General features: G+C 44.5%; 1 protein-coding gene across 2 annotated transcripts in view; it reads right to left on the bottom strand.

Moving 5' to 3' along the window:
• Positions 1-26,250, bottom strand: part of LOC109421116 (chloride channel protein 2) — a 349,200-nt gene that overhangs the window by 301,675 nt on the left and 21,275 nt on the right. Inside the window, exon 1 of one of the 2 annotated variants that reach the window (XM_062846998.1) lies at positions 19,839-20,794. The exons of the other annotated variant lie outside the window; for it this stretch is intronic. The gene's annotated coding sequence lies outside the window, so the exon portion shown is untranslated. Of the gene's footprint in view, positions 1-19,838; positions 20,795-26,250 lie in introns of those variants that run through there. 2 annotated transcript variants of the gene reach the window in all.

Raw genomic sequence — 26,250 nt, 5'->3', positions numbered from 1 at the left:
AAAATCCGGGATCAGAATCGCGCTACAATATTCGTTGGTCAGTCGGTTTTCTCGGTAGGGCGATGGAAGTGCGAGTGAAAAATCCGGGATCAGAATCGCGCTACAATATTCGTTGGTCAGTCGGTTTTCTCGGTGGGCGATGGAAGTGCGAGTGAAAAATCCGGGATCAGAATCGCGCTACAATATTCGTTGGTCAGTCGGTTTTCTCGGTAGGGCGATGGAAGTGCGAGTGAAAAATCCGGGATCAGAATCGCGCTACAATATTCGTTGGTCAGTCGGTTTTCTCGGTAGGGCGATGTAAGTGCGAGTGAAAAATCCGGGATCAGAATCGCGCTACAATATTCGTTGGTCAGTCGGTTTTCTCGGTGGGCGATGGAAGTGCGAGTGAAAAATCCGGGATCAGAATCGCGCTACAATATTCGTTGGTCAGTCGGTTTTCTCGGTAGGGCGATGGAAGTGCGAGTGAAAAATCCGGGATCAGAATCGCGCTACAATATTCGTTGGTCAGTCGGTTTTCTCGGTAGAGCCATGCAAGCGCGAGTGTGGAATGCGGAATCAGATTAGCTTGAGAATTTTCGAATGGCAGACAATTTTCAGGTAAGAGTGATGGGGGTGCGAGTGAAAAATCCGGGATCAGAATCGCGCTACAATATTCGTTGGTCAGTCGGTTTTCTCGGTGGGCGATGGAAGTGCGAGTGAAAAATCCGGGATCAGAATCGCGCTACAATATTCGTTGGTCAGTCGGTTTTCTCGGTAGAGCCATGCAAGCGCGAGTGTGGAATGCGGAATCAGATTAGCTTGAGAATTTTCGAATGGCAGACAATTTTCAGGTAAGAGTGATGGGGGTGCGAGTGAAAAATCCGGGATCAGAATCGCGCTACAATATTCGTTGGTCAGTCGGTTTTCTCGGTAGGGCGATGGAAGTGCGAGTGAAAAATCCGGGATCAGAATCGCGCTACAATATTCGTTGGTCAGTCGGTTTTCTCGGTGGGCGATGGAAGTGCGAGTGAAAAATCCGGGATCAGAATCGCGCTACAATATTCGTTGGTCAGTCGGTTTTCTCGGTGGGCGATGGAAGTGCGAGTGAAAAATCCGGGATCAGAATCGCGCTACAATATTCGTTGGTCAGTCGGTTTTCTCGGTGGGCGATGGAAGTGCGAGTGAAAAATCCGGGATCAGAATCGCGCTACAATATTCGTTGGTCAGTCGGTTTTCTCGGTAGGGCGATGGAAGTGCGAGTGAAAAATCCGGGATCAGAATCGCGCTACAATATTCGTTGGTCAGTCGGTTTTCTCGGTAGGGCGATGTAAGTGCGAGTGAAAAATCCGGGATCAGAATCGCGCTACAATATTCGTTGGTCAGTCGGTTTTCTCGGTGGGCGATGGAAGTGCGAGTGAAAAATCCGGGATCAGAATCGCGCTACAATATTCGTTGGTCAGTCGGTTTTCTCGGTAGGGCGATGGAAGTGCGAGTGAAAAATCCGGGATCAGAATCGCGCTACAATATTCGTTGGTCAGTCGGTTTTCTCGGTAGGGCGATGGAAGTGCGAGTGAAAAATCCGGGATCAGAATCGCGCTACAATATTCGTTGGTCAGTCGGTTTTCTCGATAGGGCGATGGAAGTGCGAGTGAAAAATCCGGGATCAGAATCGCGCTACAATATTCGTTGGTCAGTCGGTTTTCTCGGTAGGGCGATGGAAGTGCGAGTGAAAAATCCGGGATCAGAATCGCGCTACAATATTCGTTGGTCAGTCGGTTTTCTCGGTGGGCGATGGAAGTGCGAGTGAAAAATCCGGGATCAGAATCGCGCTACAATATTCGTTGGTCAGTCGGTTTTCTCGGTAGGGCGATGGAAGTGCGAGTGAAAAATCCGGGATCAGAATCGCGCTACAATATTCGTTGGTCAGTCGGTTTTCTCGGTAGGGCGATGGAAGTGCGAGTGAAAAATCCGGGATCAGAATCGCGCTACAATATTCGTTGGTCAGTCGGTTTTCTCGGTGGGCGATGGAAGTGCGAGTGAAAAATCCGGGATCAGAATCGCGCTACAATATTCGTTGGTCAGTCGGTTTTCTCGGTAGGGCGATGGAAGTGCGAGTGAAAAATCCGGGATCAGAATCGCGCTACAATATTCGTTGGTCAGTCGGTTTTCTCGGTAGGGCGATGGAAGTGCGAGTGAAAAATCCGGGATCAGAATCGCGCTACAATATTCGTTGGTCAGTCGGTTTTCTCGATAGGGCGATGGAAGTGCGAGTGAAAAATCCGGGATCAGAATCGCGCTACAATATTCGTTGGTCAGTCGGTTTTCTCGGTAGGGCGATGGAAGTGCGAGTGAAAAATCCGGGATCAGAATCGCGCTACAATATTCGTTGGTCAGTCGGTTTTCTCGGTGGGCGATGGAAGTGCGAGTGAAAAATCCGGGATCAGAATCGCGCTACAATATTCGTTGGTCAGTCGGTTTTCTCGGTAGGGCGATGGAAGTGCGAGTGAAAAATCCGGGATCAGAATCGCGCTACAATATTCGTTGGTCAGTCGGTTTTCTCGGTAGGGCGATGGAAGTGCGAGTGAAAAATCCGGGATCAGAATCGCGCTACAATATTCGTTGGTCAGTCGGTTTTCTCGGTGGGCGATGGAAGTGCGAGTGAAAAATCCGGGATCAGAATCGCGCTACAATATTCGTTGGTCAGTCGGTTTTCTCGGTAGGGCGATGGAAGTGCGAGTAAAAAATCCGGGATCAGAATCGCGCTACAATATTCGTTGGTCAGTCGGTTTTCTCGGTAGGGCGATGGAAGTGCGAGTGAAAAATCCGGGATCAGAATCGCGCTACAATATTCGTTGGTCAGTCGGTTTTCTCGGTAGGGCGATGGAAGTGCGAGTGAAAAATCCGGGATCAGAATCGCGCTACAATATTCGTTGGTCAGTCGGTTTCCACGGTAGGGCGATGGAAGTGCGAATGAAAAATCCGGGATCAGAATCGCGCTACAATATTCGTTGGTCAGTCGGTTTTCTCGGTAGAGCCATGCAAGCGCGAGTGTGGAATGCGGAATCAGATTAGCTTGAGAATTTTCGAATGGCAGACAATTTTCAGGTAAGAGTGATGGGGGTGCGAGTGAAAAATCCGGGATCAGAATCGCGCTACAATATTCGTTGGTCAGTCGGTTTTCTCGGTAGGGCGATGGAAGTGCGAGTGAAAAATCCGGGATCAGAATCGCGCTACAATATTCGTTGGTCAGTCGGTTTTCTCGGTGGGCGATGGAAGTGCGAGTGAAAAATCCGGGATCAGAATCGCGCTACAATATTCGTTGGTCAGTCGGTTTTCTCGGTAGAGCCATGCAAGCGCGAGTGTGGAATGCGGAATCAGATTAGCTTGAGAATTTTCGAATGGCAGACAATTTTCAGGTAAGAGTGATGGGGGTGCGAGTGAAAAATCCGGGATCAGAATCGCGCTACAATATTCGTTGGTCAGTCGGTTTTCTCGGTAGGGCGATGGAAGTGCGAGTGAAAAATCCGGGATCAGAATCGCGCTACAATATTCGTTGGTCAGTCGGTTTTCTCGGTAGGGCGATGGAAGTGCGAATGAAAAATCCGGGATCAGAATCGCGCTACAATATTCGTTGGTCAGTCGGTTTTCTCGGTAGAGCCATGCAAGCGCGAGTGTGGAATGCGGAATCAGATTAGCTTGAGAATTTTCGAATGGCAGACAATTTTCAGGTAAGAGTGATGGGGGTGCGAGTGAAAAATCCGGGATCAGAATCGCGCTACAATATTCGTTGGTCAGTCGGTTTTCTCGGTAGGGCGATGGAAGTGCGAGTGAAAAATCCGGGATCAGAATCGCGCTACAATATTCGTTGGTCAGTCGGTTTTCTCGGTGGGCGATGGAAGTGCGAGTGAAAAATCCGGGATCAGAATCGCGCTACAATATTCGTTGGTCAGTCGGTTTTCTCGGTAGGGCGATGGAAGTGCGAGTGAAAAATCCGGGATCAGAATCGCGCTACAATATTCGTTGGTCAGTCGGTTTTCTCGGTAGGGCGATGGAAGTGCGAGTGAAAAATCCGGGATCAGAATCGCGCTACAATATTCGTTGGTCAGTCGGTTTTCTCGATAGGGCGATGGAAGTGCGAGTGAAAAATCCGGGATCAGAATCGCGCTACAATATTCGTTGGTCAGTCGGTTTTCTCGGTAGGGCGATGGAAGTGCGAGTGAAAAATCCGGGATCAGAATCGCGCTACAATATTCGTTGGTCAGTCGGTTTTCTCGATAGGGCGATGGAAGTGCGAGTGAAAAATCCGGGATCAGAATCGCGCTACAATATTCGTTGGTCAGTCGGTTTTCTCGGTGGGCGATGGAAGTGCGAGTGAAAAATCCGGGATCAGAATCGCGCTACAATATTCGTTGGTCAGTCGGTTTTCTCGGTAGGGCGATGGAAGTGCGAGTGAAAAATCCGGGATCAGAATCGCGCTACAATATTCGTTGGTCAGTCGGTTTTCTCGGTAGGGCGATGGAAGTGCGAGTGAAAAATCCGGGATCAGAATCGCGCTACAATATTCGTTGGTCAGTCGGTTTTCTCGATAGGGCGATGGAAGTGCGAGTGAAAAATCCGGGATCAGAATCGCGCTACAATATTCGTTGGTCAGTCGGTTTTCTCGGTAGGGCGATGGAAGTGCGAGTGAAAAATCCGGGATCAGAATCGCGCTACAATATTCGTTGGTCAGTCGGTTTTCTCGATAGGGCGATGGAAGTGCGAGTGAAAAATCCGGGATCAGAATCGCGCTACAATATTCGTTGGTCAGTCGGTTTTCTCGGTAGGGCGATGGAAGTGCGAGTGAAAAATCCGGGATCAGAATCGCGCTACAATATTCGTTGGTCAGTCGGTTTTCTCGATAGGGCGATGGAAGTGCGAGTGAAAAATCCGGGATCAGAATCGCGCTACAATATTCGTTGGTCAGTCGGTTTTCTCGGTAGGGCGATGGAAGTGCGAGTGAAAAATCCGGGATCAGAATCGCGCTACAATATTCGTTGGTCAGTCGGTTTTCTCGATAGGGCGATGGAAGTGCGAGTGAAAAATCCGGGATCAGAATCGCGCTACAATATTCGTTGGTCAGTCGGTTTTCTCGGTAGGGCGATGGAAGTGCGAGTGAAAAATCCGGGATCAGAATCGCGCTACAATATTCGTTGGTCAGTCGGTTTTCTCGATAGGGCGATGGAAGTGCGAGTGAAAAATCCGGGATCAGAATCGCGCTACAATATTCGTTGGTCAGTCGGTTTTCTCGGTAGGGCGATGGAAGTGCGAGTGAAAAATCCGGGATCAGAATCGCGCTACAATATTCGTTGGTCAGTCGGTTTTCTCGGTAGGGCGATGGAAGTGCGAGTGAAAAATCCGGGATCAGAATCGCGCTACAATATTCGTTGGTCAGTCGGTTTCCACGGTAGGGCGATGGAAGTGCGAATGAAAAATCCGGGATCAGAATCGCGCTACAATATTCGTTGGTCAGTCGGTTTTCTCGGTAGAGCCATGCAAGCGCGAGTGTGGAATGCGGAATCAGATTAGCTTGAGAATTTTCGAATGGCAGACAATTTTCAGGTAAGAGTGATGGGGGTGCGAGTGAAAAATCCGGGATCAGAATCGCGCTACAATATTCGTTGGTCAGTCGGTTTTCTCGGTAGGGCGATGGAAGTGCGAGTGAAAAATCCGGGATCAGAATCGCGCTACAATATTCGTTGGTCAGTCGGTTTTCTCGGTAGGGCGATGGAAGTGCGAATGAAAAATCCGGGATCAGAATCGCGCTACAATATTCGTTGGTCAGTCGGTTTTCTCGGTAGAGCCATGCAAGCGCGAGTGTGGAATGCGGAATCAGATTAGCTTGAGAATTTTCGAATGGCAGACAATTTTCAGGTAAGAGTGATGGGGGTGCGAGTGAAAAATCCGGGATCAGAATCGCGCTACAATATTCGTTGGTCAGTCGGTTTTCTCGGTAGGGCGATGGAAGTGCGAGTGAAAAATCCGGGATCAGAATCGCGCTACAATATTCGTTGGTCAGTCGGTTTTCTCGGTAGGGCGATGGAAGTGCGAGTGAAAAATCCGGGATCAGAATCGCGCTACAATATTCGTTGGTCAGTCGGTTTTCTCGGTGGGCGATGGAAGTGCGAGTGAAAAATCCGGGATCAGAATCGCGCTACAATATTCGTTGGTCAGTCGGTTTTCTCGGTAGGGCGATGGAAGTGCGAGTGAAAAATCCGGGATCAGAATCGCGCTACAATATTCGTTGGTCAGTCGGTTTTCTCGGTAGGGCGATGGAAGTGCGAGTGAAAAATCCGGGATCAGAATCGCGCTACAATATTCGTTGGTCAGTCGGTTTTCTCGGTGGGCGATGGAAGTGCGAGTGAAAAATCCGGGATCAGAATCGCGCTACAATATTCGTTGGTCAGTCGGTTTTCTCGGTAGGGCGATGGAAGTGCGAGTGAAAAATCCGGGATCAGAATCGCGCTACAATATTCGTTGGTCAGTCGGTTTTCTCGGTAGGGCGATGGAAGTGCGAGTGAAAAATCCGGGATCAGAATCGCGCTACAATATTCGTTGGTCAGTCGGTTTTCTCGATAGGGCGATGGAAGTGCGAGTGAAAAATCCGGGATCAGAATCGCGCTACAATATTCGTTGGTCAGTCGGTTTTCTCGGTAGGGCGATGGAAGTGCGAGTGAAAAATCCGGGATCAGAATCGCGCTACAATATTCGTTGGTCAGTCGGTTTTCTCGGTGGGCGATGGAAGTGCGAGTGAAAAATCCGGGATCAGAATCGCGCTACAATATTCGTTGGTCAGTCGGTTTTCTCGGTAGGGCGATGGAAGTGCGAGTGAAAAATCCGGGATCAGAATCGCGCTACAATATTCGTTGGTCAGTCGGTTTTCTCGGTGGGCGATGGAAGTGCGAGTGAAAAATCCGGGATCAGAATCGCGCTACAATATTCGTTGGTCAGTCGGTTTTCTCGGTAGGGCGATGGAAGTGCGAGTGAAAAATCCGGGATCAGAATCGCGCTACAATATTCGTTGGTCAGTCGGTTTTCTCGGTGGGCGATGGAAGTGCGAGTGAAAAATCCGGGATCAGAATCGCGCTACAATATTCGTTGGTCAGTCGGTTTTCTCGGTGGGCGATGGAAGTGCGAGTGAAAAATCCGGGATCAGAATCGCGCTACAATATTCGTTGGTCAGTCGGTTTTCTCGGTAGGGCGATGGAAGTGCGAATGAAAAATCCGGGATCAGAATCGCGCTACAATATTCGTTGGTCAGTCGGTTTTCTCGGTAGAGCCATGCAAGCGCGAGTGTGGAATGCGGAATCAGATTAGCTTGAGAATTTTCGAATGGCAGACAATTTTCAGGTAAGAGTGATGGGGGTGCGAGTGAAAAATCCGGGATCAGAATCGCGCTACAATATTCGTTGGTCAGTCGGTTTTCTCGGTAGGGCGATGGAAGTGCGAGTGAAAAATCCGGGATCAGAATCGCGCTACAATATTCGTTGGTCAGTCGGTTTTCTCGGTAGGGCGATGGAAGTGCGAATGAAAAATCCGGGATCAGAATCGCGCTACAATATTCGTTGGTCAGTCGGTTTTCTCGGTAGAGCCATGCAAGCGCGAGTGTGGAATGCGGAATCAGATTAGCTTGAGAATTTTCGAATGGCAGACAATTTTCAGGTAAGAGTGATGGGGGTGCGAGTGAAAAATCCGGGATCAGAATCGCGCTACAATATTCGTTGGTCAGTCGGTTTTCTCGGTAGGGCGATGGAAGTGCGAGTGAAAAATCCGGGATCAGAATCGCGCTACAATATTCGTTGGTCAGTCGGTTTTCTCGGTGGGCGATGGAAGTGCGAGTGAAAAATCCGGGATCAGAATCGCGCTACAATATTCGTTGGTCAGTCGGTTTTCTCGGTAGGGCGATGGAAGTGCGAGTGAAAAATCCGGGATCAGAATCGCGCTACAATATTCGTTGGTCAGTCGGTTTTCTCGATAGGGCGATGGAAGTGCGAGTGAAAAATCCGGGATCAGAATCGCGCTACAATATTCGTTGGTCAGTCGGTTTTCTCGGTGGGCGATGGAAGTGCGAGTGAAAAATCCGGGATCAGAATCGCGCTACAATATTCGTTGGTCAGTCGGTTTTCTCGGTGGGCGATGGAAGTGCGAGTGAAAAATCCGGGATCAGAATCGCGCTACAATATTCGTTGGTCAGTCGGTTTTCTCGGTAGGGCGATGGAAGTGCGAGTGAAAAATCCGGGATCAGAATCGCGCTACAATATTCGTTGGTCAGTCGGTTTCCACGGTAGGGCGATGGAAGTGCGAATGAAAAATCCGGGATCAGAATCGCGCTACAATATTCGTTGGTCAGTCGGTTTTCTCGGTAGAGCCATGCAAGCGCGAGTGTGGAATGCGGAATCAGATTAGCTTGAGAATTTTCGAATGGCAGACAATTTTCAGGTAAGAGTGATGGGGGTGCGAGTGAAAAATCCGGGATCAGAATCGCGCTACAATATTCGTTGGTCAGTCGGTTTTCTCGGTAGGGCGATGGAAGTGCGAGTGAAAAATCCGGGATCAGAATCGCGCTACAATATTCGTTGGTCAGTCGGTTTTCTCGGTGGGCGATGGAAGTGCGAGTGAAAAATCCGGGATCAGAATCGCGCTACAATATTCGTTGGTCAGTCGGTTTTCTCGGTAGGGCGATGGAAGTGCGAGTGAAAAATCCGGGATCAGAATCGCGCTACAATATTCGTTGGTCAGTCGGTTTTCTCGATAGGGCGATGGAAGTGCGAGTGAAAAATCCGGGATCAGAATCGCGCTACAATATTCGTTGGTCAGTCGGTTTTCTCGGTGGGCGATGGAAGTGCGAGTGAAAAATCCGGGATCAGAATCGCGCTACAATATTCGTTGGTCAGTCGGTTTTCTCGGTGGGCGATGGAAGTGCGAGTGAAAAATCCGGGATCAGAATCGCGCTACAATATTCGTTGGTCAGTCGGTTTTCTCGGTAGGGCGATGGAAGTGCGAGTGAAAAATCCGGGATCAGAATCGCGCTACAATATTCGTTGGTCAGTCGGTTTCCACGGTAGGGCGATGGAAGTGCGAATGAAAAATCCGGGATCAGAATCGCGCTACAATATTCGTTGGTCAGTCGGTTTTCTCGGTAGAGCCATGCAAGCGCGAGTGTGGAATGCGGAATCAGATTAGCTTGAGAATTTTCGAATGGCAGACAATTTTCAGGTAAGAGTGATGGGGGTGCGAGTGAAAAATCCGGGATCAGAATCGCGCTACAATATTCGTTGGTCAGTCGGTTTTCTCGGTAGGGCGATGGAAGTGCGAGTGAAAAATCCGGGATCAGAATCGCGCTACAATATTCGTTGGTCAGTCGGTTTTCTCGGTAGGGCGATGGAAGTGCGAATGAAAAATCCGGGATCAGAATCGCGCTACAATATTCGTTGGTCAGTCGGTTTTCTCGGTAGAGCCATGCAAGCGCGAGTGTGGAATGCGGAATCAGATTAGCTTGAGAATTTTCGAATGGCAGACAATTTTCAGGTAAGAGTGATGGGGGTGCGAGTGAAAAATCCGGGATCAGAATCGCGCTACAATATTCGTTGGTCAGTCGGTTTTCTCGGTAGGGCGATGGAAGTGCGAGTGAAAAATCCGGGATCAGAATCGCGCTACAATATTCGTTGGTCAGTCGGTTTTCTCGGTAGGGCGATGGAAGTGCGAATGAAAAATCCGGGATCAGAATCGCGCTACAATATTCGTTGGTCAGTCGGTTTTCTCGGTAGAGCCATGCAAGCGCGAGTGTGGAATGCGGAATCAGATTAGCTTGAGAATTTTCGAATGGCAGACAATTTTCAGGTAAGAGTGATGGGGGTGCGAGTGAAAAATCCGGGATCAGAATCGCGCTACAATATTCGTTGGTCAGTCGGTTTTCTCGGTAGGGCGATGGAAGTGCGAGTGAAAAATCCGGGATCAGAATCGCGCTACAATATTCGTTGGTCAGTCGGTTTTCTCGGTGGGCGATGGAAGTGCGAGTGAAAAATCCGGGATCAGAATCGCGCTACAATATTCGTTGGTCAGTCGGTTTTCTCGGTAGGGCGATGGAAGTGCGAGTGAAAAATCCGGGATCAGAATCGCGCTACAATATTCGTTGGTCAGTCGGTTTTCTCGGTGGGCGATGGAAGTGCGAGTGAAAAATCCGGGATCAGAATCGCGCTACAATATTCGTTGGTCAGTCGGTTTTCTCGATAGGGCGATGGAAGTGCGAGTGAAAAATCCGGGATCAGAATCGCGCTACAATATTCGTTGGTCAGTCGGTTTTCTCGGTAGGGCGATGGAAGTGCGAGTGAAAAATCCGGGATCAGAATCGCGCTACAATATTCGTTGGTCAGTCGGTTTTCTCGGTGGGCGATGGAAGTGCGAGTGAAAAATCCGGGATCAGAATCGCGCTACAATATTCGTTGGTCAGTCGGTTTTCTCGGTAGGGCGATGGAAGTGCGAGTGAAAAATCCGGGATCAGAATCGCGCTACAATATTCGTTGGTCAGTCGGTTTTCTCGATAGGGCGATGGAAGTGCGAGTGAAAAATCCGGGATCAGAATCGCGCTACAATATTCGTTGGTCAGTCGGTTTTCTCGGTAGGGCGATGGAAGTGCGAGTGAAAAATCCGGGATCAGAATCGCGCTACAATATTCGTTGGTCAGTCGGTTTTCTCGGTGGGCGATGGAAGTGCGAGTGAAAAATCCGGGATCAGAATCGCGCTACAATATTCGTTGGTCAGTCGGTTTTCTCGGTAGGGCGATGGAAGTGCGAGTGAAAAATCCGGGATCAGAATCGCGCTACAATATTCGTTGGTCAGTCGGTTTTCTCGGTGGGCGATGGAAGTGCGAGTGAAAAATCCGGGATCAGAATCGCGCTACAATATTCGTTGGTCAGTCGGTTTTCTCGGTAGGGCGATGGAAGTGCGAGTGAAAAATCCGGGATCAGAATCGCGCTACAATATTCGTTGGTCAGTCGGTTTTCTCGATAGGGCGATGGAAGTGCGAGTGAAAAATCCGGGATCAGAATCGCGCTACAATATTCGTTGGTCAGTCGGTTTTCTCGGTAGGGCGATGGAAGTGCGAGTGAAAAATCCGGGATCAGAATCGCGCTACAATATTCGTTGGTCAGTCGGTTTTCTCGGTGGGCGATGGAAGTGCGAGTGAAAAATCCGGGATCAGAATCGCGCTACAATATTCGTTGGTCAGTCGGTTTTCTCGGTAGAGCCATGCAAGCGCGAGTGTGGAATGCGGAATCAGATTAGCTTGAGAATTTTCGAATGGCAGACAATTTTCAGGTAAGAGTGATGGGGGTGCGAGTGAAAAATCCGGGATCAGAATCGCGCTACAATATTCGTTGGTCAGTCGGTTTTCTCGGTAGGGCGATGGAAGTGCGAGTGAAAAATCCGGGATCAGAATCGCGCTACAATATTCGTTGGTCAGTCGGTTTTCTCGGTAGGGCGATGGAAGTGCGAGTGAAAAATCCGGGATCAGAATCGCGCTACAATATTCGTTGGTCAGTCGGTTTTCTCGGTGGGCGATGGAAGTGCGAGTGAAAAATCCGGGATCAGAATCGCGCTACAATATTCGTTGGTCAGTCGGTTTTCTCGGTAGGGCGATGGAAGTGCGAGTGAAAAATCCGGGATCAGAATCGCGCTACAATATTCGTTGGTCAGTCAGTTTTCTCGATAGGGCGATGGAAGTGCGAGTGAAAAATCCGGGATCAGAATCGCGCTACAATATTCGTTGGTCAGTCGGTTTTCTCGGTAGGGCGATGGAAGTGCGAGTGAAAAATCCGGGATCAGAATCGCGCTACAATATTCGTTGGTCAGTCGGTTTTCTCGGTAGGGCGATGGAAGTGCGAGTGAAAAATCCGGGATCAGAATCGCGCTACAATATTCGTTGGTCAGTCGGTTTTCTCGGTAGGGCGATGGAAGTGCGAGTGAAAAATCCGGGATCAGAATCGCGCTACAATATTCGTTGGTCAGTCGGTTTCCACGGTAGGGCGATGGAAGTGCGAGTGAAAAATCCGGGATCAGAATCGCGCTACACTATTCGTTGATCAGTCGATTTTCTCGGTAGAGCCATGCAAGCGCGAGTGTGGAATGCGGAATCAGATTAGCTTGAGAATTTTCGAATGGCAGACAATTTTCAGGTAAGAGTGATGGGGGTGCGAGTGAAAAATCCGGGATCAGAATCGCGCTACAATATTCGTTGGTCAGTCGGTTTTCTCGGTAGGGCGATGGAAGTGCGAGTGAAAAATCCGGGTTCAGAATCGCGCTACAATAATCGTAGATCAGTCGGTTTCCACGGTAGGGCGATGGAAACGCGAGCACGAAATCCGGGATCAGTGGTCATCGTGATCAAATAAATCATAATCGCGATGAAGACCGCGACGTGTATTTCCATATAACTAGTGGATCATATCACCTAACAGAGGTGGCTCCTAGATCCACACCTTACCCTACCCTACTAACCACCATTCCTTCCCGTGACAACTGTGGGGATGCTGTGGATTCCACGGTTTCTAGTAGCAACGGTTGTCGAACTAACATTCCTTCCCTTTCCTGATGACCGTAAGGACGTGGCCAGCGCCGTTATTGACTTTAAATAGCTGAACTCTCGAATTGTGCACATTGAGAATGGTTAGCTAGTCCCAAGCTTTCACATTCATTGGCTCTCTGTGCAACTTCGATTGTTCTGGTCAATCACGGAGTAGCAACTACGATGTGTACGGTTATCTTTGCTTGCTTGCTTGCTTGCTTGCTTTAAAAGTAAGACTGGTGAACAAACAGAGATAATACTTCAGCAGAAATATTGAAAAAAATGAGATACTAGTGATTCTAGTGCATGGAAAGCAATAGGCCAACGTTGTATCCAGTAATAGGCCAATTTTTGTACCATAGACCAACGTTGCATACCATCGCATCGAATCTTTTCAACTTAATTAAGTAAATTCTTGAATATTTACGTTAGTTTACTTCCAATTGCTGAAACATGCATTGCCTAGAGTGTGTAATAGGGTCAACATTTTATTTCTAGTGCTATTAATTCATGAGTTATGGTCAAAATTGTCAAGGCGGCTTGCAAATTAGGCCAAGGAATGGTACATATACCCTACTTGGCGAACAGACACTCCGTACGTACCTCCCAACCTAGCAAACTGAAGTCAGAAGGACAACAGTGCCCAGACTGCACTACCAGATAAGACCACATTCTCGAGTACTCTCGAGTCGCTTCACGTTTCGGTTGACCACTATCACATTCGACCATGCAGCGGCGTCATACCGTAGTATTGTGACCGGTACTGTCGAGGCAGCTTACGCTTGCTCGATACTATTTCCGAGTTATATTACATTACCTTTGACAATACCATTATCGCCTTGCTTGCCCTTTTGCTTATCGTAGATCATGATCCTAAATTGCTTCAGTGAGCGCTTGGAGTTGATCGTGCGCCCGCCTGTGGTGAGCCCTGAGATACCCCCGCAGTGATGTTGTAGCTCCTATGTGTCATAGATTACCACCATGTTCTGGAAGTAGCTCTCCGGTATTCGGCATAGGCTAACCAGGACTCCTACGACCGCGCAATAGTGGGTTCCCGTTCGCTTCTTTTGGAGCGCCATCTCGGCCCTTCCGGTAGCCGAACTGGTTATCCGAGAGGCCAGACTCATCGGGTTTCTCGGTATAGACCATTAGCCTGAATAGAATTAGGAATCGCCAGGTGGCTTCCCGGGTTTCGGGCAGTGAATAACTGCGGAAATGCTCATAGAACACTAAGCCGAGAAGCAGACTTTGTCCCAATGGGAACGTTGAAGAAGAAGAAAAAGACGCATACAAGTTGATTCTGGGTTTGGTTTACATGGCCTTCCATGGGCATGGTAATGCTGAATACCCGTACGCTTGCCTTTCTTGTTCTTCTTATATGTTAAAGGTTCCGACGGTTTTCTCAGAAATTACTCCAGAGATTCACTAAATCATTTGCTCAAGAAGTTATTCCAAAACTTCCGGAAATTCCACCAGTTAACTAATGAACAATTTCTCCTGAAAGTAATACAATCATCTTATTAGGATTACACAATACATTTTCACACAGACATTAGTAGGATTTTGTTCAGGTATTGTATAATATTTCCACCGAAGTTACCAATAGCATATTATTAGAAATTCAATAACAATAATTGCTCAATTAAATATCTCTAGCATATTTTGTAGAAGCTTTCCAAGCTATTTGTTTAGGGGTTTTACTTAAATATTTAGAGGTGGCGTAATCGCGTCAAAGTTGAATTTTCTATTAATAAAATGGTGTTTTAACTTCAAGTGCCATTTTTATCAATTTTGAATCGAACTCCATATTTTTTTCATTAAACTCTCAGAAATTAAATTTCGAATAAACTTGTAGAACATTAAAGCTTTCCAAAGTCATGTAAATGAGATTTTAAAGATTAAATTTTATTTTATTTTTTTACTAAAAAAAACCCAAGCAACACACATGTTATAATAGAGTTACGACAGCGCAAGTTTTGGTTGTATAGAAGTTTATTTTACGTCATTTAAACATTGTGTTGAAATAACGTAAAATAAACTTCAATACAACCAAAACTTGCGCTGTCGTAACTTTTATATAACATGTGTGTTACTTGGGAAGGGACCAATTTCAAATCTTTTAGCGCGTTTTTGTAGATATTTATGTTGCCTAAGATTGTTGTGAATAGACTGAATTAAAAAAATGGTTTCAACACATATAAATATCGAAAACCGTTCAAAAACATGTATTTTACAAAAAAAGTTAGAATTTTGGCAAAATTTTAATTGTTTTCATGGTTTTCATGGTTTTCATGGTTTAAAGTGAATAATTTATTCTTAATCATCATATGGAAATCTTAAGGTTGAAGGATTCATCATTGACATAATCGTCATCATTGAAAATTCGAAAGCAGTTTTCTCGCTCAAAACTAAAATGTTTGCATTGCAAATGTATTCACTGTACTCCATTTTCCTCCCTCAAAACAGTGAATACTTTTTCACTGCGAAAATATCAGTTTTGAACGAGAAAACTGCTTTCGAATTTTCAATGATGACGATTATGTCAATGATGAATCCTTCAACCTTAAACTCCAATTTTTGGAGTGCTCTGAATTAAAAAAATATGTTCATGGAGGTGAACCAGCTCTCAAGCTAAAAACCTCTTAAATAAAGATAAAAAAATGTTCATGTTCAAAATGCGATGATTTTTTTAAATATCCTCCACTGTTTTCCATATTCCTAAATATGATGCGTGTAGTATCCAGAGAATGTTTGGAGTAAATACTTGCAAAAAAAATTTCTTAACTCCAATTTTTCATGAAAAAACAAGTTTTACGGCATGTTTTGGCAGTTTTGGTGAAAAATTTCATAAAAATGAATCCTTTGATGAATAGTTTCTTCAGGACAAAGATAAGCAACAGAAATATTTACAAATGCACGCTAAAATATTTGAAATTGGTCAAGCGGCTTGAAAGTTATCGGATCCTAAAGTTAAACTTTTTTTGTTAAAAGAAGAAAAAATGAAAAAAATCTTCAAAAACTCATGTTTTGCGTGACTTAAAAATTAATATTCTACAAGCTCATTCAAAATTTAAAATGTCAGAAATTCATAAAAAAAATATGTAGAAAATCGGTTGAAAATTGAAAAAGTTATGGCACTTGAAGTAAAAACAGCTTTTTATTAATCGAAAATTCAACTTTCAGGCGATTGCGCCACCTCTAAATCTCAATATTTTTAGCTCAAACTCAGAGGTTTCTCTTTTTATGTCATTTGAATCCAGAAAAACTTACGAATTCCAGGTTTGAACAACTTTTTAAAAATAAGCCAGAGCCTAATGCACACTAAAAAGTTTCTATTTTTCCTAAAGGTTCCAGCGGGAGGTCCTTCATGAACTCTTGAGAACGTCCTTGAGAATTCCTTCGGAAGTTTTATCAAAGAACCAAATTCCATCAAGTGTTCCTACAATAGTTCCTCCAAAAGTTGCTCTTGAGTCCCATTACGAGTTCTTCCAGAAATTATAATAGAAAGTCCTGGATCAAGTCCCTAATTTTATCAACAATGAAAAAACTCCAGAATTTCATCTAGAAATTTTTGTTGGAGTCTCTTGAGGAACTTATTCAACAGTTCCTTAAGCATCCCTGGAAACATCACTCATTTATTTTTTGCGGAGTACAAACACTCAATACAGTCATACCTCGATATAACGTAACCTCGATATAACGTAACCTCGATATAACGTAACTCGATATAACGTAACTTTTACCTCGATATAACGTAACTTTTTTTTTTGGTTCCAACTTTTCACTATTTAAATAATTAGAGTGATTTACAAAAATTTCTATATGATATTACACCCCTCCTGGAACCAAGCCTGCTATCCAGTTATGGGTTATACGACCAATTTCAAAGTGTTATAAGTGTTTTCGGTGTCACAGTTGATAAGAAATGTTATATAACTCTTCACAGAACAAATATAACATCTTCTACTCATTATTAGCATTATATCCCTTATTATAGCCTTTAAACTCCAAACGAGATGACAGTAGACAGCGATTTCGTGTGATACTGGGTGTAAGAACGCCAGTAACGGTCCGCTTTGTCTTAGAGTAAATTTTGCAGAAAATCACTAGTGAAATTCTCAGATAAATCCCTGGAGGAACTTCTTGAGAAATCACTGGAGAAATTCGCGAAGAAATCCTCAGAAGAACTCTTGAAGGAATTCCTAAAGACATTCCTGAATAAATGGAGGAACTCCTGGAGGAATTCCTGGAAAAAATCGTGCTTTATCCTCGGAGGAATTTCTACCGCAATAAACACAGTTATTCCTGGTAAAATTCAGGGGCAGTCTTTAATTCTTCTTCTGTATAACTCTCAGCAGGAACTCTCTTCTGTATAAATCTCAGTAGGAACTTCTGGAGAAATTCGTGCACTGGTGGAATCCTAGTTGGATTTCCAAGAAGGGTCACAGTGAGAATCCATGGAAAAAACTCAGGTTGAATTCCTGAAGTAATTTAAAAAATCCTGGATGCATTCTAGGAAGAATTCCTGGAAAAATCAAATAAGGAATATCTGGTGGAATCTTTGAAGAAAATTCTAGTGGAATTCTATCTGTTATTCTTGGAGAAATCCTTACAGTATTTTTTTTAAAGAATGACTTCTGAAACTCAGAAGGAAATTCCCAAGGAATCTCTGGAGAAACTTCTGGAGAAATCACAGAAGTTTTTCTAGCGGAATCTGAAGAGGAAGTTCACTGCGATTTACTTCTAGCAAGTAAGAATTCATTTGATAGAAGTAAGTCACAGTGACTCCTGTGCAACAAAACCAGTGCCGCCGTGAGTTTTCTGCGACAAATGTGTTACTTAGGACTCTTCGAACAGGAATAGTTGAAATATTGGAACTTTTTGGAGGATCCTTGCAGGAGTGACTTTAGAAATCCTAGTAGGAATTTTAAGAGGAACGACATAATTAAGCCTTGGAAAAGTCTTAGACAGAATAAATCTTGAAAAGCAAATCTCTTTGGGGAATAATTAAATTAATTAATTATCGATTTTTGCGGCTTAACCAGCCGAATGGAAGTTTTACTTTATTCCAAAAGCTAGACTTTACATATACTGGCGTGAGTGAGAAATGGACAAATTGAGGTGAAATTTGCGAAAAAGTTACTCGTCCTCTCGGTGAGACTCGAACTCACGACTCCTACTCACTAGACAGGCGCGTTGCCGCTACGCCACGAGAAGACTCGAAGACGTAGCTGCTAACCTGAATTCAAGTTCAACACAAAATTCCGAGATTATCTTTTCCACAGATTGCACCCCTTTCGGATGTAATGAGATGTACATCCACACTACGCATATATTGTATATGTAAAGCCTAGGCGAGAGCGCATTGTTTTTGTGTGTTGGAAGTCCAAACACCTCTCATCGACGACTGTGTCGAAGAGATCGCGCGGTGAGCGGAAAGCTTCCAATGGGTCGCGACGTTCTCTCTTTGGGGAATCCTACAGAAATTCCTTGAGAACCCACAGGGGAAATTCGTGGAGGAATCATATCAAGAACATCTGGAGCAATTAAGGCAGGCGTTCCCAAAGATATCATAGCAGATATAAAACTCAGTAAGAATTTATGGAGGAATCATAGAAGGTTGAAGGATCCTTGGATAAATATCCTTAGAATCACATGAGGTATTTCATGAGGCACTCAACCTGGGTGAATTCCCGAATTGTTTCTAGAGGAATCCCGAGAGGAATTCCCGGAGGCTTCATCGGATTATAATTTTGCCAGCGTCACATAGATTTCTTACTTATAATCACACCCAGTCTTGTTAGCGATCACAGTCACACCTTTTCGTCGATATTCGGCTGCTCTTATCTTATCTTATCTTATCTTATCTCATTTAGATGCAAAAAAACTTTTAAAAATATATAAAATTCAATGATGAAAAACTATATAAGAAAGGCTGGAAATCACTGTTGGGTGATTAACATAATCTTTTCGGTAATTTTCTTTTCAAAATATGTATTTAAAACGAAATTCGTGAAAAATTTTTTTTGCTTCGATATAACGTAACTTCGATATAACGTAACGAAAATAAAATTGCAGTTACGTTATATCGAGGTATGACTGTAGCATTTTTTCTGGGAATTTCTCTCTAAATTCTTCGAGGAGTCAGTCTACAGGTTCCAGTAAGAGCTTATTTGTCTTCTTCTTCCTCTTTATTACTCTTTTTGGTGGGATTGGTCGTTTTATGGCTTTGAGTTCCCACTGAAACTTGGCCTGTCACTCTTCAACTTAGTGTTCTTAGTGAGCACTTCCACAGTTCTAAATTGAAGGACTGTTTTGGCTTGTCAGGGCAATATTTGCTATATTTTCATGCAATGGCATGTATTTGTAATTTGTGAGGCAAGCACAATGACACACTATGCCAAGAGAAGTCGGGCAGAGAACCCGCCGTCTCCGGATTGACGATCCAAAACCTTACCCACAAGGCTTATTGCAGACCTCATAAGAGCACTTAAAGGAATATGCAAGAAGCGTTTGGAAAAAAAAATCTGGAGAGAAGTTCCTGAAAAAAACTCCTTTGGTAATTCCTCAAGCATTTTAGGGAATATCTGTCCAAATTCGTTTGATATGTTATTCGGGAAATCCTTTAAAAAGTTTTAAGAGGTCAGAAGACTGGCATGCACTTTTTAATAACAATAACGATAAGCCTCACTTGTTACCTACGGCAGTTCAACAGTAGATAAATATGCTCCTTTTTAAGATAACGCTTCAATCGCTGTGTTTGGAACAGGGGAGACAACACCGTATCTTCGAATGACATTTCTTTTATTATATTCATTGTCAACAGTATCACTTCCCTACATTGCCTGCGTCAATCAGGAAACGTAAATTATGATCAACACTCATTAGCCAAGTCAACCTTGAAACGGGTACCCTTGTGGATTAACCGGTTCAAAACAAATATTATCAAAAAGAAAACGTCGTAAAGTCTTTCGCTTCAACCGCTTTACATTGGATAATGGTTCAGACAGCGACGGTCATCTTCAAACTATTCCCATCGCACCCAACATACGAACCATGCTCCAAACCAATCACATGCTAAAAATAAAGGGATATAAAAAGACAGCTGTAGGACCTTGGGATCTTGGAAGAAATTTTGTTACACACGCCGCTTCCACGCTTCGAGTGGAAGGAAAACATACTTAGGCCGTGTCGATCCGCATATGTATCTGATCTACGAGCATGAACTTGAGCCATGAGGGAAACACTGTCGATGACTTACTTATTCTTATCACTGAATCAACAGACTCCGGCTGCGTCGACCCAATTCCACTCAGAAGCACTACTGGTTGCTATTTACTGGTTCCGACGCCGTTGTTAATGAGTAACCACTCTCAGCTGTTAACCTTTTTCCTACATGCATACACTGCCTTGCGTTCAATAGAACGCTATCAACAAAACTATCTCAAATAACAACACAAGTCTCACTCGCAAACTGGAACCGGCTCGCGTAGACTTCCCGGCACTGTAGACCCAATAGAACTGAAACGCACTAGTCACAATCTATTCGCCAGTAGCGAATAATTAGTCGAAAACACTTCCAGGAATAAGAACCGACCATTCACTACCACGGAGCACTGACCGGCTCTGCTCATCGAATCGTAAAGTTCAGACTGATCCGCGCGATCGAACGTCGATCAAGCAACTGATCCGCTTCACCGCTAATCCGCCGACTACGAAGAAGCACATGCAACCGCAACCGTATCGTACCCTCCTCGCTCGTACCTACTACACACTGTCCATAATCAAAGCCACCCTTGAGTCAGCTGTTCCGATCGCGCGCGAGCGCGCCGTCTGGCTGCTTCCGAAGTAGGCGCTGTTAAGCCAACTGACCCAGAAGAGCGAGGAATGTCGCTGAAACTGGAACTACAGGTAGCACTTTTGCGTATCGCGTCACGGCTACAACGGCGGCGATGACGACGACGACAACGCAACGAAGGAAACCGGAGAACCCGGCGTTTATGACGCCACACCAACCGTAACCTACGGTTTCTGCCAATCCGATCCGCAACGCTAACGCAACACAAAACGTGGACGGACGACACACGGTCAGAATTGCAAACTGCGTCGACGCGACTCAACAGCAACAACCGGATGGACGGGCGGTCGTTGTAGGACTAAGCCGAGCGCGTCTCCATGAGTTGTTCGGAGTGTTAAGGGATCTGTCAGTGATACGCCGAGTTGGTGTGAAAAAGGTATCGATATTACGAACGATTACACGCGAGTTAAGTACAATCAGGGGGCTGGGGTGGGTATGTGTTGGACGTTTTTTCATACGCCTATTTAAACGACAAATGGATGATTGATTATGGGAGCAAAAACACGTGCCTGAAGGTGTCGGTATTAGTTGATTTCAACGATGCCAATTGTGACAATAATACTTTGTAGCTATGCTATCATTACAGATATTCGTGCAACTGCACCATTTCTACTTGGTTTTAAATCTGTATAAGCAGTTTATGCGTTTATTAATGCGTGTATATGTATACCTCTTTTACTGTTTATGCGATTAGACAACGAACAATTTGCAAACAATGACGTTTGTGAACACAAACATTAGAAAACTTTCCACTTTTGTAGATCAAATGTTACATCAGCAGATCTCGCCATTTGAGTACCGGAACGGAAGCCTCGTGCAAACCAAAACAAGCACGACACCCTATCACTGATAAGGCAATATTACTTCCAATTAATCAGCGATAAGCACTGGTTCCCATCGTTTGCGCCGGCCTGGGCTCCCAAGTAAATTAAAATAAGCAACTGCAGTAACATATAGGAAAAATACCTGGATGAAATAAAGTCTGCCGCCTTTTGCTCATTCGACAGTTCGCATGTTTGATGCGAACTCCTATATTTAAGGTGCAAAATTATTTCGCATCGATTTCTCAAGGAGCTAAAACCCAGTCATGCAAAACGGTAGAAGACAAAGTGTTTCACTCAATGGCACATTCCGCAGATTTGGATGAATATTGGCCATTCACTGTTTCGAATCGCTAAGAACACATCCATTTAGTATGTCACGCTTAAATTTGACATTTCTCGACTCCCCTTGTGTACTTTTTTCTTCTTGATTTGCTTCCTGTATGTAATGCATTGCTTTTCACATCTTCGTAATGAATGGATGGTCCCCTAATTTTAACGCGTAGCTCATCTGTTCTGCAACACTTCAAGAGATGCACAGTAAAAAATCAATAAATAAGCTATTTTTGTGAATGTGGCCTATCACAAATTAAATCCCCTTCCCTCTCTAAGAAGATTAGGTGCGCTGGTTTTGTTTACGAAGAGATTTGTGCACTCGAAATCGTGAGTAGATACCAAAGTCGGCCATTGTGGCGGCCATTTTGGGATTTTAACAAGTCTGTCCTTAACTTAACACCCTTACTGCAATAACCATAAATTTTCACCTATATGGTTGATAGTAACTTTAAGTTTATACCTACATGGTTTCGCATTGTGCGATTTACGCAGTGTATTCTGTGTATCCTCGCCTTTAACGTTTTTCAATTGATGCTGATCTGGTTTCTTTTTCGTGCTCTGATTGTAAAGAGTTTAATCTTGCCTACCCGAGCAGAAGGGAATAGCAACAGCATAATAGAATGTGTTATTCTGGAATTTTTAAAATATTTCAATAACAAATTTTGATATGAATAAGTTGTTAATAACAATCTGAAAACAAAATTTGCTTTTTTTCTGTTGCGAATAGGAACTCCTCCAAAGTCCCATATGAATTCAATGGGATACGCAACAATAGGATCTATTGTTCAATGTTTCATTCATAATTGGGACGCTATTGTTGGCGCAAGCGATTTATTATCGAAAACAGAGAGAAACAATAGTTTTCGTTTATTTTCCAAACAACTTAAGATGAAAAACTACCGGCGTTTTGAAGCCCTTTATTAGGTGGTTCATTGTTTATAAGATAAATTTACATTATTACCTCATTGATTGACACATTTATCCAAGTGAATCTAAGTGGGCTCGATGCAGTGAAATCAATAAAAATAAAATGTCTAAAAATAATCAATAGAGTTTTTCTTCTTGATGACTTATTTTTTTACATTTTTGTCGAAAATGTGTTGTTCGTCCTTGAAATCCTCCAGTTGATCCGAAATGTTTCATAAAATGGCTAACACTTTATTACACTCTCTATATTCATATTCATACCTAACTGAAACTGGGACAAAAAAACAGGTATACTTTTCAAAGTGCTTATAAAACAAAAGGCTGATAAGTTGGCTCTGTAACAGTTAAAACGTAATGTCAGAAAGAAGAGGCCCAAGTAACACACTTGTCACAGAAGAGTCACGGCGGCGCAGGTTTTTGTCGCGCAGAAGTCACTGTGACTTACTTCTAACAAATAAATACTAACTTGCTAAAAGTAAGTCACAGTGACTTCTGCGCAAAAAAAAACATGCGCCGCCGTGACTCTTCTGGGACAAGCGTGTTTCTTGGGGGAACTGATGACAAAATAATATTTTCTCTTACAGTTCCTCACGGAATGAATTGAACAACGAAAATCTCGGATGGTGTAGTTTTGATTACAAAGCAAGTTATGTTGTAATATTAATGATCAAATATTTGTACAGTCCCAATGACACAATAATAACAGAACTTGTGCTGCAACAAAACATTTTATTGAAATGTAATTTAAAGAAATTATACCAAGAGCACGATCATAACAAAATAAGATTGCCCAACAGAACATATTATGGAACGGTGATGACTTAATAAGTTAATAATAACAAACCGAGATATAAAAACAGGTTTTGTGATTCCGTTGTTATTATTTTGATATTTTCCTCTGCTCGGGTAGTTTGGGTAGTGGATACGGTTAGGATAGCTCAGATAAATCTTCAGCATAATAGAACAGCGGCGATCAATTTTTACAAAATGGTACATACAGCCCAAGTGGCTTTAATCCAGTGGTTCTTAAACCATCTCCCCGTAGAGCTGCACGCTCGCTGCCTCTGAATACGGCCATCCAGGTTAATTTCTCCCGGTAAGGTGTTCCCTCCTATCGGTTGAATGTCATTGCTTTAGTCCATGTGCTTTACTTTCCTTTCTAAGGGGAATTTATATCTGAGAAACCTTGTGCCGCTGTTTTCAGCAAAAATTAAATGGGAAACTCGCGTGTCATGTCTCGAGCATGTGTGCTTGCCAACAACACAATCGTTGCTACACTCATCTCTAAACTAATCACCAGAAAACCAGTATGCGCTGACACGGTAAAGGTAGGGTATGTCGTGCATTTCAAGTCCTATTAAAACTCATTAGCCAGCAGCTCCTATTACTACCTCCGCGTGGCACCGGCCGGGCTACGAGCACGATCAGCTAACAGACGTAAAGAGAAGGAGGGAGGGTTTTGCAAACCTGAGCGTCTGTTCTCTATGAGTAGCGACTCACAACAGCGTGTAGAACTACAGCTACCCAAGACATGACGTCAAGATCATCATAAGAGATCTAAACGCTCTGGTAGGCCAGTAGGAGGATTTCAGATTGACGTTTGACAGCTGATGCACGAAAATGGCATACGACTTATCGATTTCACCGCTTTCAAAAAATGGCCATACGCAGCACAACTTCCCTCACCGATACACCTGGAGGTCGCCACAACAGGTGAAATCCCAAATGAAGCACGTCCTGTTTGGTGGACGGCACTTCTCCGACGTAATCAACATCAGGAAATGTCGTAGCGCTAACATTGACTCTGACCACTACCTGGTGATGGTAAAATGCGCCAAAAACTCTCCGTAATCAACAACGTAAGGTACCGACGGCCTCCATCGTATACGCGCAGGATCTCGAGGCAACGTTGCCGGACGAAGGTGAGCTCAATAAAGCCCCTCTCGAGGACTGCTGGAGAATGATAAAAGCAGTCATGAACAATGCAGCTAAGACAAACGTTGGGTATGTGGAACCGAGTCGAAGGAACGATTGGCTCAACGATGAGGATAGAGAGATTTTAACGAGAAAAACGCAGCGAGGGCGATCATGCTGCAGCTCGGGATTCGATAGAACGTGAAAAGATATAAAAGAACGCGGAAACAGCAGATCCGCTCTTTCTGGGAGAAGAGCGAAGACGCGGAGACGCTCAAAGGCAACCCGCAAAGGCTTCGCCCCGCGAGTCGAAATATGCAGGGGTAAGGACGGGAGCATCTTGATGGACGGATGTGAGATGATCGAAAGGTGGAAGCAGCACTATGACGAACTCCTGAACGGTGCAGGGAGCGCATACATGGAGGACCAAGGCAGCGGGAGAAATGACTACTTCAGTACAGCAGGGAGCAATGATGATCCAATTCTCACGTTGAAGTAAAGGGATGCTATCCAGCTGCTCAAGAACAGTAAGTCAGCTGGTAAGGATGGCATCGGAGTTGAACTCATCAAGATGGACCTATAAAAGTTGACCAACCGCCTGCGCCGGCTAATAATCCGGATCTGGGAGACTGAACAGCTACCGGAGGAGTTAAAAGGGTCATTTGTCACATCTATAAGAAAGGTGACAAGATGGAGTGTACGAACTTTCTAGCGATCACAATATGGAATGCCCAGATCAATTTCCGTCGTCTTTTACGTAAAATTAATGATTTTGTGGGAAGTTATCATACCGGCTCCATTGACGGCCGCTAAACAACGGACCAAATCATCACCGTGAGACAAATCCTCCAAAAATGCCGCGAATACCAGGTCGCACCGCACCACCTGTTCATCGACTTCAAAGCGGCGTACGACAGTATCAATCGCAAAGAGCTATAGAAAATCATAGCCGAGGACGGACTTGTATGCCTACTGTTTAACATCGCACTGGAAGGTGTTATGCGACGAGCTGGGCTCAACAGCCGAGGCACGATTTTCACGAAACCCGGCTGTTTTGTCTGTTGCGCGGATGGCATGAATATTATTGTTAGAACATTTGTATCGTTGGCAGAAATGTACACCGCCTGAAACGTGAAGCAACAAAGGTCGGAATGATGATGAATGCGTCAAAAACGAAGTATAGGGTGTCCCAGAAAGTATGGGCACAACTTTGAAGCTCTGCCATTTGGGAATGGATGCATTTTTTTTGTCTGTATTAACGAGATTTTTAACCCTAGGCTAGTTAATCTCGGGACCCACGCTTTACTTCCCTTCCGAAGGAAGAACCCGGTGTAATAACCAACAAAAGTTGGTTAATAATCTTTTAAGCATGACTTAAAAGGCTGTTCCACAAAGGAACTTTGCAGTCTAGAGCAGTATGACAGAACTACTCTCGCAGTATTCACTTTTACTCTCTGCTGAGAGCATTTATCGTTTACACATGGGTATTGGTCATTAGGTCACTACATGTCGGGAGTGGGATTCGATCCCAGGTCCTCGGCGTGATAGTCTTGTGTTCTAACCACCACGCCAGGTCCGCTCCACGGAATGGATGCATAAACAAACTTTATTTTCACACATCTTCTTCTTCTTTCTTCTTCTTTTTGGCACTATGTCCCCACTGGGACTTGGCCTGCCTCGCTTCAACTTAGTGTTCTGTTTGAGCACTTCCACAGTTATTAATTGAAGGGCTTTCCTTGCATGCCATTGCATGAGGCAAGCACAATGACACACTATGCCCAGGGAGTCGAGAAAATTTTCCCGACTGGAACGGGAAT

The sequence above is a fragment of the Aedes albopictus genome, chromosome 1 (assembly GCF_035046485.1).
Source record: "Aedes albopictus strain Foshan chromosome 1, AalbF5, whole genome shotgun sequence".
In the NCBI taxonomy this organism is placed as follows: Eukaryota; Metazoa; Arthropoda; class Insecta; order Diptera; family Culicidae; genus Aedes; species Aedes albopictus.
Note: the sequence above shows the minus strand (reverse complement) of the source record. Positions and strands in the feature narration are given on the sequence as shown.